The sequence below is a fragment of the Squalius cephalus genome, assembly GCF_949319135.1.
Source record: "Squalius cephalus genome assembly, chromosome: 3".
Classification (NCBI taxonomy): domain Eukaryota; kingdom Metazoa; phylum Chordata; class Actinopteri; order Cypriniformes; family Leuciscidae; genus Squalius; species Squalius cephalus.
The window spans coordinates 36,170,927-36,178,830 of record NC_137124.1 but is presented as its reverse complement, the minus strand read 5'-3'; the positions used below and the strand labels follow the sequence as shown (position 1 = coordinate 36,178,830).

Below are 7,904 nucleotides of genomic sequence, written 5' to 3'. Positions count from 1 at the left end.
GGATCCCACTGATTATCCAGCAACTTTGTAAATTAAGCTTATGATCTGCAATGGGGTATCCACTTAAAGATACAAAATATGAATGCTTTACTTTGGTCAAAATGTTGCTGTAATTACTCTATCCTTAATTAAAACAATATAATCTTTATAGCAGATAATCGTTAAGGACACCTGAGACTATTAATGGGCAGAGTGCAAGAGTGTGTTTGTGCATTTAAATGTGTGTTGAACTCTCTCTCTCTGTTCTTTCTTTTGCTCTCTAGCTCTACTCTGTTACTTTGGCTCACATCCCTAAACCCCTGTCAGACATCTACTCATCCACAGCCCTCACACCAGGGGTAGGACAAGATGTCCAAACTCTCCTCGACCTCCAACCCCCTCCTGCATGTTTCGGTCAGGCCCTTCAGCGGTGCCCTGGTCCTCCTGAGAGAGTTCTGCTGCCGATGCAAATATTAACCAACTGCACATCTCGCTGCCCTCCTGTTAAGATAACACAATTAGCATGTGGGCCCACTGCTCTGTCAGCAGAAGCCAAATCCCACCCTCAATCCCAATCAACATGTAACACATCACAGAATAACACTAATTTTGAGAATAAAACAAGTTGATAAGGTTCCTATTTTATTTAAGATGCAATTCTCTTTTTCACCTATTTAGGCAAAAGGCTAAGTTAGGTTTAGCTTGACAAACAATTATTCATGTATACTGCAATGTAACAATATGTAGTTATAGAAGGAATAAAACTATGTGTCAACTGTATCTCTCCTTTGAAGAAAGTACCAACAAAAATGTATAAAATGCATGATATTTAATTAACTTACTTTATTAAGGTAATTACTGATATGCATAATAGTTTGATATGCCTATTTTAATCATGCTTGCAAGGAAATAATTTAACATTGCAATAATTAAACACATTTTAATTAGTGAGATTATGTATACATAATGAGTTGTACCACTTCAATTCGATTAGAATTGGCAAGATTTTTTTTTTTCCATCACCATGGAAAAAGGTACCACATTACTGTTACTTGGAGAATTACACTTTCACATAATTAAAATCAAATAAGATATGTAGTAATGGAAACATGTCAATTCAATATATTTTTTTTTATCTCTTTACTTTATGCCGAATAAATATTTCCAAAATGTTCTATTCACGTCTTTATGTCTTTTACTCTTTCTCACCTCAGCAAACGTCACACAACACTGCAGTTTAATTAAGACAAGGAAAACTTTTCTAGCACGTTGTCAAAATTTCCTTTGACATATATATTTTCACTTTATTCTTAACATGATTTAAATCTGCCAAACAGACAGAGAAAATGGTATACCATTCAGTAGGATGTAAAAATCTTCAGCTCCCTCCAAATTTTGTTTCTGAGCCAATTTTATTGTGAAATTCCCACTTAGAGTAACACAAACTCTGGACACCTGTGCAGAGCAGTTTAAGGGACTTTAAGGTTTTCTACAGGGACATTGTTTTCAGGAGTTTCTTCGTTCCAAATCACAGGTGGAAAAACACAAGCATTTGATGGACGTACAAAGTCTGCCTGACTTTGATGTAGTGATGTCGCTTTGGTACGGTGGAGCTGCAGTCTCATGGGAAGTTGTGCTGAAGCTAAACAGGGGGAAATGCATGTCGAACAAGCTCGGCTTTGGACAGTTGACAGCTGGTGGAAATAACAAAACAACCACTTCAATAGGACCAGAGAACATTCCAACACACTTTCCTTCAGATCTGCCATGTTTGCCTTGTTCTGTCTTTGTAGAGTTTGTGTGCTCAGAGCGATTGAAAATGGGGGGAAAAACTGTAAAGGATCCAAGAACCCCAAAGAACAGACTGGGAGTTGGAAGCTTCAGGTGGCCTTGGAGAGGATCAGAGTGAATAAAAAAGAACCAGAGGGAGCAAAATATCAAAGTTTTTTCATCATTTAAAAAATACTTACTCAGGAGTTAGAGAGATGAAAAAGCAGTGGAATTGCAGTTAAAATAGTCATTTCTACCTAGTAAATGTCTGGTAGGGAATAGCACTGTCCAATCATTTGCGGGAGAAGTGTAAGAAGATCTAGAATACCTGAAGAGTGTATCTTTATATGTTGCATGCAAACAATTCTAAGTTTATTAGGGTGCACAAACTGGTCATCAATTGAAAAAGATGCTCTTAACAACCATGAGGTTAAGTTGTGATTGGCTATTCATCAAATATTTCAGTGTATGAATTCCAAGGCTCATGGACAGTTAGGACTCTTAACTCTTTCCCTGCCATTGGCGGAAAGTCCCTTCGTTTATGAGACAATGCTTCCCTGCAATTGAAATTTCCAGCTTTCCGTGTTTTCGCTGTTATACGGTAAGGGGCGCTATGACATCTTCTGAAAGAGTTCTGAATCCCCTGATCAAAAGACATGTGAAGAAGAAGCAGAAACAAGCCATAGCATATGTAAGCAGATGCATATGTAAAATAATGCGATCATCAACATTAAACCGCATATAAAATCAAAACTGCCTAATGTTACTGAATGAGATGTCAACTCAGGACGAGTTATAGGACTGCGAAGCTTTGGGGGTGTTGATGGACTCGAGCTACTCTTTCTGTTTTAGTCATCGTTCTGAATCCCATACAGATGCAGACGTAGTCTACAAGAGGATAGGAAGGATCAGCGTCCGGAATAGATATTGGTCATAATTGCTATATTGGCCTTTTTTCCATAGGCACCATTTAATCGAGGCGAACCTTCCCCAATTGAACTAGTGATCCAAGGTATTTATATAGGTGCACTAGCATTTGGACTTCGTCAAAGAACATGCCAAAGAGCCATCCATTGTCAGTACTTTGGTCTTGTTCGGATTGATCTTCAATCTGTACAGCTGAGCTAGACAGGCAATATCGTAAAGTGTGTCAGTGGCTTTGGTGTCTGAGTCAGCCAAGATGGCACTATTGTTGCCAAACATCAGGTCTGTCACGCCTTGTCTTCAGCATACTGGACTCCTCTTCTGCCCTCGAATGCACTTCTCACGATGACGACGATGACCGTGTTAAACAGCAGGGGGAGATGAGATGACGTCTCCCTTCCACACTCCAGTGTGAACTAGAGAGTCTTCAGTTATTTCATGCCGGATTCGGACACAAGTCAAGCCATGGTATAATGTTTGAAGGAGATGAACAATTTTTGGTGGCACATGTTCGGCTTCCAATTCCTCATTCCTCATTCAATGTCCTCCGCAGGGCTGGTCAGTTGACCCAAGGCAGTGAAGATAATGATCCTTTTCCACATATGAGTCTCTCCTCAATCAGCTGTTGAAGGCAAAAATCTGGTCGAAACAGCCTCGACCTGGTCTGAATGTCCACTAAGGACAGTCCCAAGCCCGGCTACAAAAAGAAGGAGAGTGGTCACTCTGCCGAGGTGACCAGAACTGGATGACACCAGGGAAAATAGCCTCAAAACTGTATGGAAGCACACCAACAGTGCAATAGAGGGAAAAATGGCTTCAGAAAGTGTTGATTGATTTTGCTATAAATTTGCATACTGCAATGTCTTTGAATCTGAGTATTGTCCATAGTTCAGCACTCTTTAAAACATTAAAAATAAAGGTTATCTATTGGCATCAATGGTTCCATGAAGAACCTTTATCAAATGTGGAACCTTTCCACCGAGAAAAAAAAGGTTATTAATAGTGGAAAAGTTTAGATATTGAAATGTTGCTTTTTACACTAAGAAAAAAAATATTATTTTAAGAACTGTTCACTGAAAGGTTCTTTAGAGAACTCAAATGGTTCTTCTATGGCATCGCTGTGAAATTTAGAATCGAAGAATTCATTCATAACTCACTTTGAACAAAGCAGTTACTGCATTTAGCCTTTTCACGGGAGTCTGGACTTGACGAGTGATTATGTTTTTCCATTTTAATTTGGAAAAATTATGAAAAAGCAGGTTGATTTGTAGGGCACTAGTGAAACACTTCTGTCAAATCACCATTAAATCAAGCTGCTCTCAAGATGAGGAAGCAGAGCACATGGCACAACATCCCTTAGCTGCTGCTATTTATTTATTTTCATTCTTTAAATACACCACAATGGCACTTATAATGAATTCAGACACACTCTGGGGTGAAATCACTAAATAGCATCTCAGCGCAAATATTGTTTGTGCCGTGATATGTACGAAAACGTAATAAAAAAATTATCAAAAGATTATTCAGGCATTTAACAGAGCTGATTCGGGTGTCTGGATCACAGCATTGTAACAGTGTTCATCATTAAGGACAACACATCGACTTGCAAGGCCATGTAAATTTAGTTCAGCACTAATATTTGGGGCACATTGGCACAATTACTTGCAAATTCACGAGCAAGGACCATGCCACAACCATGAATGTTGGAAATGATTTATTGAAGAGAGTTGGGGATGAATAGGGAAAGGATGAAATGGAAGGGGAAAATGGATGGTGGTCAGGTTGATCTGGATGTCTGGTGTTGGTGGCCAGGAGACTCAGAGTGGGGGCATCATCTCAGTTAAATGTAGGCCGAGTGATTAGGAACCCCCGATACAACCTGGAAGGAAAGAGAAGAGGGGATGATATGGATTCGAGAGAACAAGACAAACAGTACTGTAAGGGGCGTCCCGATTTAAGAAGGTTTTGAGAAGTCAGGTGACTGGTTGAGGCATGGCCCCGCTCCCAAACCTCAGTTACTAGTCAACTCCATTCAAGTGCTGTAAGCACATAAAAAGTGCTTTCCACTCACAAAATTCATTCTTAGTGAATTCCCCCTCTGAGATTGAAGTCAACACCCTGTTCAGCATCTGTGCAGAGTGCTAGAAATTCACAACTCCATTTTTTGCACAGTCTGCTGGGCTCCGATAGCCCTTTTCACTTGTCTATCTTTTTCACCTCCCATCACTTTATTTACCCTTCTCTTTATTCAATAATGGCATGAATGTCATCTCCCAGCCTGACAACCTTCCTCCCTCTTATTCTCACAAACCCTCCTTCTGTTTTAACATATCTTCCCCATTTTCTCCAGCTGTGCGAACAATAAGGTATTACAGGTCCATTGGGTTTCACCCGAACCAAAAGGAAGAAACCAGGTATGTGTGCCCTACTCCGAGGGGAAGCCCTCCCGTGGCTTGGCAATGACCTGTGAGATGGCTGCCGCATCACAAAGTCACACGAACACCTTCCTGCTTCTGCCTTTACTGAGTCATGACATTCTGACGAGGGACGCCAGGGGGAACAAACAAGCGTGTGTTGCCAATTCATTCATCAAATGTGGTTTACCCCTGTGGACTTCAGCGCGTATATGTGTGTGTGCGTCTACCTTTCTACGCCCTTCAGGGACCCAAACTACTTACCGCCTCCTCGTGAATTTGATGCAAAAATGTGTGCAGTAAAGTGAGACAGTGTAGGTGAGTGTGTGTCCTCTACTTCACTTGCTTTATCTCGGAGAGGGCAGCGCCGGATGATAACGCCAAATCGACTTCACTTTTTCCCTGTGCGTGTGTGCGCTGAAAGGTCTGTCACGCCTCCAACATAGTGAGTGACATCTGAAAATGTTTGCTAACTGTAGGAGCTTTGTCCTCGTCTCACTTCAACATCTGTCTGCTGACACAAACAACAAAGAAAGTCACGCGTGTCACTTCAGATCACATCGTAACACAGAAGTTGTTTTTCCTCTATAGTACAAATTTGAAAATGTCTTCTCAGGTGCACTTAAATCATGACCTTCAAAATCTGGTACTTTTAGGCAATAAAAAGCCAAATTATTAATCTATTATATTAGCCAATAATTGTAAATTTGAGCTGAGAGAGAGAGCCTATTTTAAGAGAAAATACACCGATGATTAAAACACCTCGGGTGCTAAAACCTTCATTATTTTATCCTTTGTTATTATACTTAATCATTCTAAAACACACCATCATTTTGGTGATTACATCATTTGTGTCTCATAAATTCTTCTGCTTAACAAATATTAGTTAATTACAGATCCATATAGCCCCAAGCAATGCAACTGTTTTAGCAAAGCTAAATGAAACCAATGCAAAAACAACTTACAAGGGAGCAGTCAAGTGGACAGGATTTAAATGGTGAAATGAATAACTCTCTATCTTCAAAACATGCTGGAATGACGCCATTGCTCTTCCAATAAACCTCACCGTATGGCTTGACCCACTGTCTACGGCCACCCTGTCTCATGAGTCTTCTCCAAGAACGAACAATATGTTAATCTCTGTGTGAAAGAACAGACAGTGAAGTGAAGGAGCAGCTGCTGAGGTTTAAAGTCCACGTTGAAATCTTGAAAACTATACAGCTATAGTCATTTTAAAAGTTTGAGTTTGCACAATAGAAAAGTTCCAGTAAATCTGTTCTGTAAATCTGACTGAGCTAGTATATTTCCCAAAATGCCAAAGCAGCAATAGCATCACGTTAAGAAGAGTGCAGGCATCAGTGATTTCTATACCTTTCTTAAACTAGATCTCAACCAGCGAAGTCACACGGTCAACCTATTGAACATGAGAAGTTCCTTCCGCATCAGAAGCACTTCAAAACCGTTTATCCCCAGGCCTCATCCTCTTGAAATTCACTATTCTGTGATTATCATCACTGCCACACACTGATAAGCAAACTGGTCTACTATCATGGCTGTTTACGCATTACAAAATGCATATGTAACATAACTGGCCAGTTTGGTAGATTTTTTCCCAATAATGCAAGTTAAAAAACAAAAAGCCCAACACAATCTAATTAGTAATCATAAATATGCGTGGGCAAAGTGTAGTTCTAGCATCTAATTTTAGACACTGAAATTATGTATATACTGTGCATTATAAACATACTTAAAGCAAGCATTTTACACTATCATTCAAAAAAATATGTGCAAGATTCTTTTAAAGAAATGAATACAGTAAATACAAAAAATACATTCTAATCAGTGTTAATCCTGAAAAAAATATATCACGGTTTCCACAAAACTATGGACGCAGCACGTCTATTTTCAACATTGATAATAAAATCAGCACATTAGAATGATTTCTGAAGGATCATGTGACATTGAAGACTGAAGTAATGAAAATTCAGCTTTGCCATCACATGAATAAATTACATATTTGAAAAAAAAAGTTATTTATTTTAGTTTTAACTATTTTGATCAAATAAATGCAGAATGAATGGTAATGTATATAATCAAAATTAAATGTCTTTTAGATGCTGCCAGTGCAGTCATAATGTACATTATTTACATTCATATATTATAGTACAAAAATTGCAGACAAATACATATGAATACTAATGAAATCAAACATGGAAGTGAGAAACCATGTGGGAGCATCAAAATATATTGAATATGCAGATATAGTCTAGATTTTTCACAAGAAGGAAAACTAGGGATTTTAACAGAACGCAGAAAAAAGAGAAGATAAAACGAAGCAGCAGTTCTGTGGGTAAAGCATCAAGTTTTTCAGAGAGGTGGCTCAAATCACCCATTACCAAGCATGTGTTGAGTGTTGAAGTGGATAGGCAACAGCTGCAGAAGATCACTCCAGGTTTCACACCTGTCAGCTACTAACAGGAAGATGGGCACATGAGCACCAAAACTAGACAGCTGAAGACTAGAAAAACCTTGACTAGGCCAATCCTCGATTTTTCCTGCGACACACAAATGGTAGGAAGTATAAACAACATAAATCCAAGGACTCAACTTGCCTTCAGTGCCTGTAGCACAGCTGGTTGTTTTCTTTTGCAATCTGATTTCATATAAAGCAATAAAGGCATTTCACAGCAAGAAAGCGTGGTACAGTCATTTTACAGGTAAATGGTGTTCCTCTTAATGCAAATGAAGAGTGCCTAAAAGTCCCTATACTGTGGTAAAATCACTGTAATGTATGACCTCAAGATTTATATTGCTTAT

At 39.0% G+C, this 7,904-nt stretch overlaps 1 long non-coding RNA gene across 1 annotated transcript; it reads right to left on the bottom strand.

The window, feature by feature from the left end:
• Nucleotides 1–5,438: 5,438 nt before the first annotated feature.
• LOC307155887 lies at nt 5,439–7,621 on the bottom strand. Its single transcript, XR_013820603.1, has 3 exons — nt 7,484–7,621; nt 6,154–6,227; nt 5,439–5,598 (listed from the first exon to the last, which is right to left on the bottom strand). It is a non-coding gene; the product is annotated as an uncharacterized lncRNA (long non-coding RNA).
• Between the last annotated feature and the right edge of the window lie 283 nt (nt 7,622–7,904).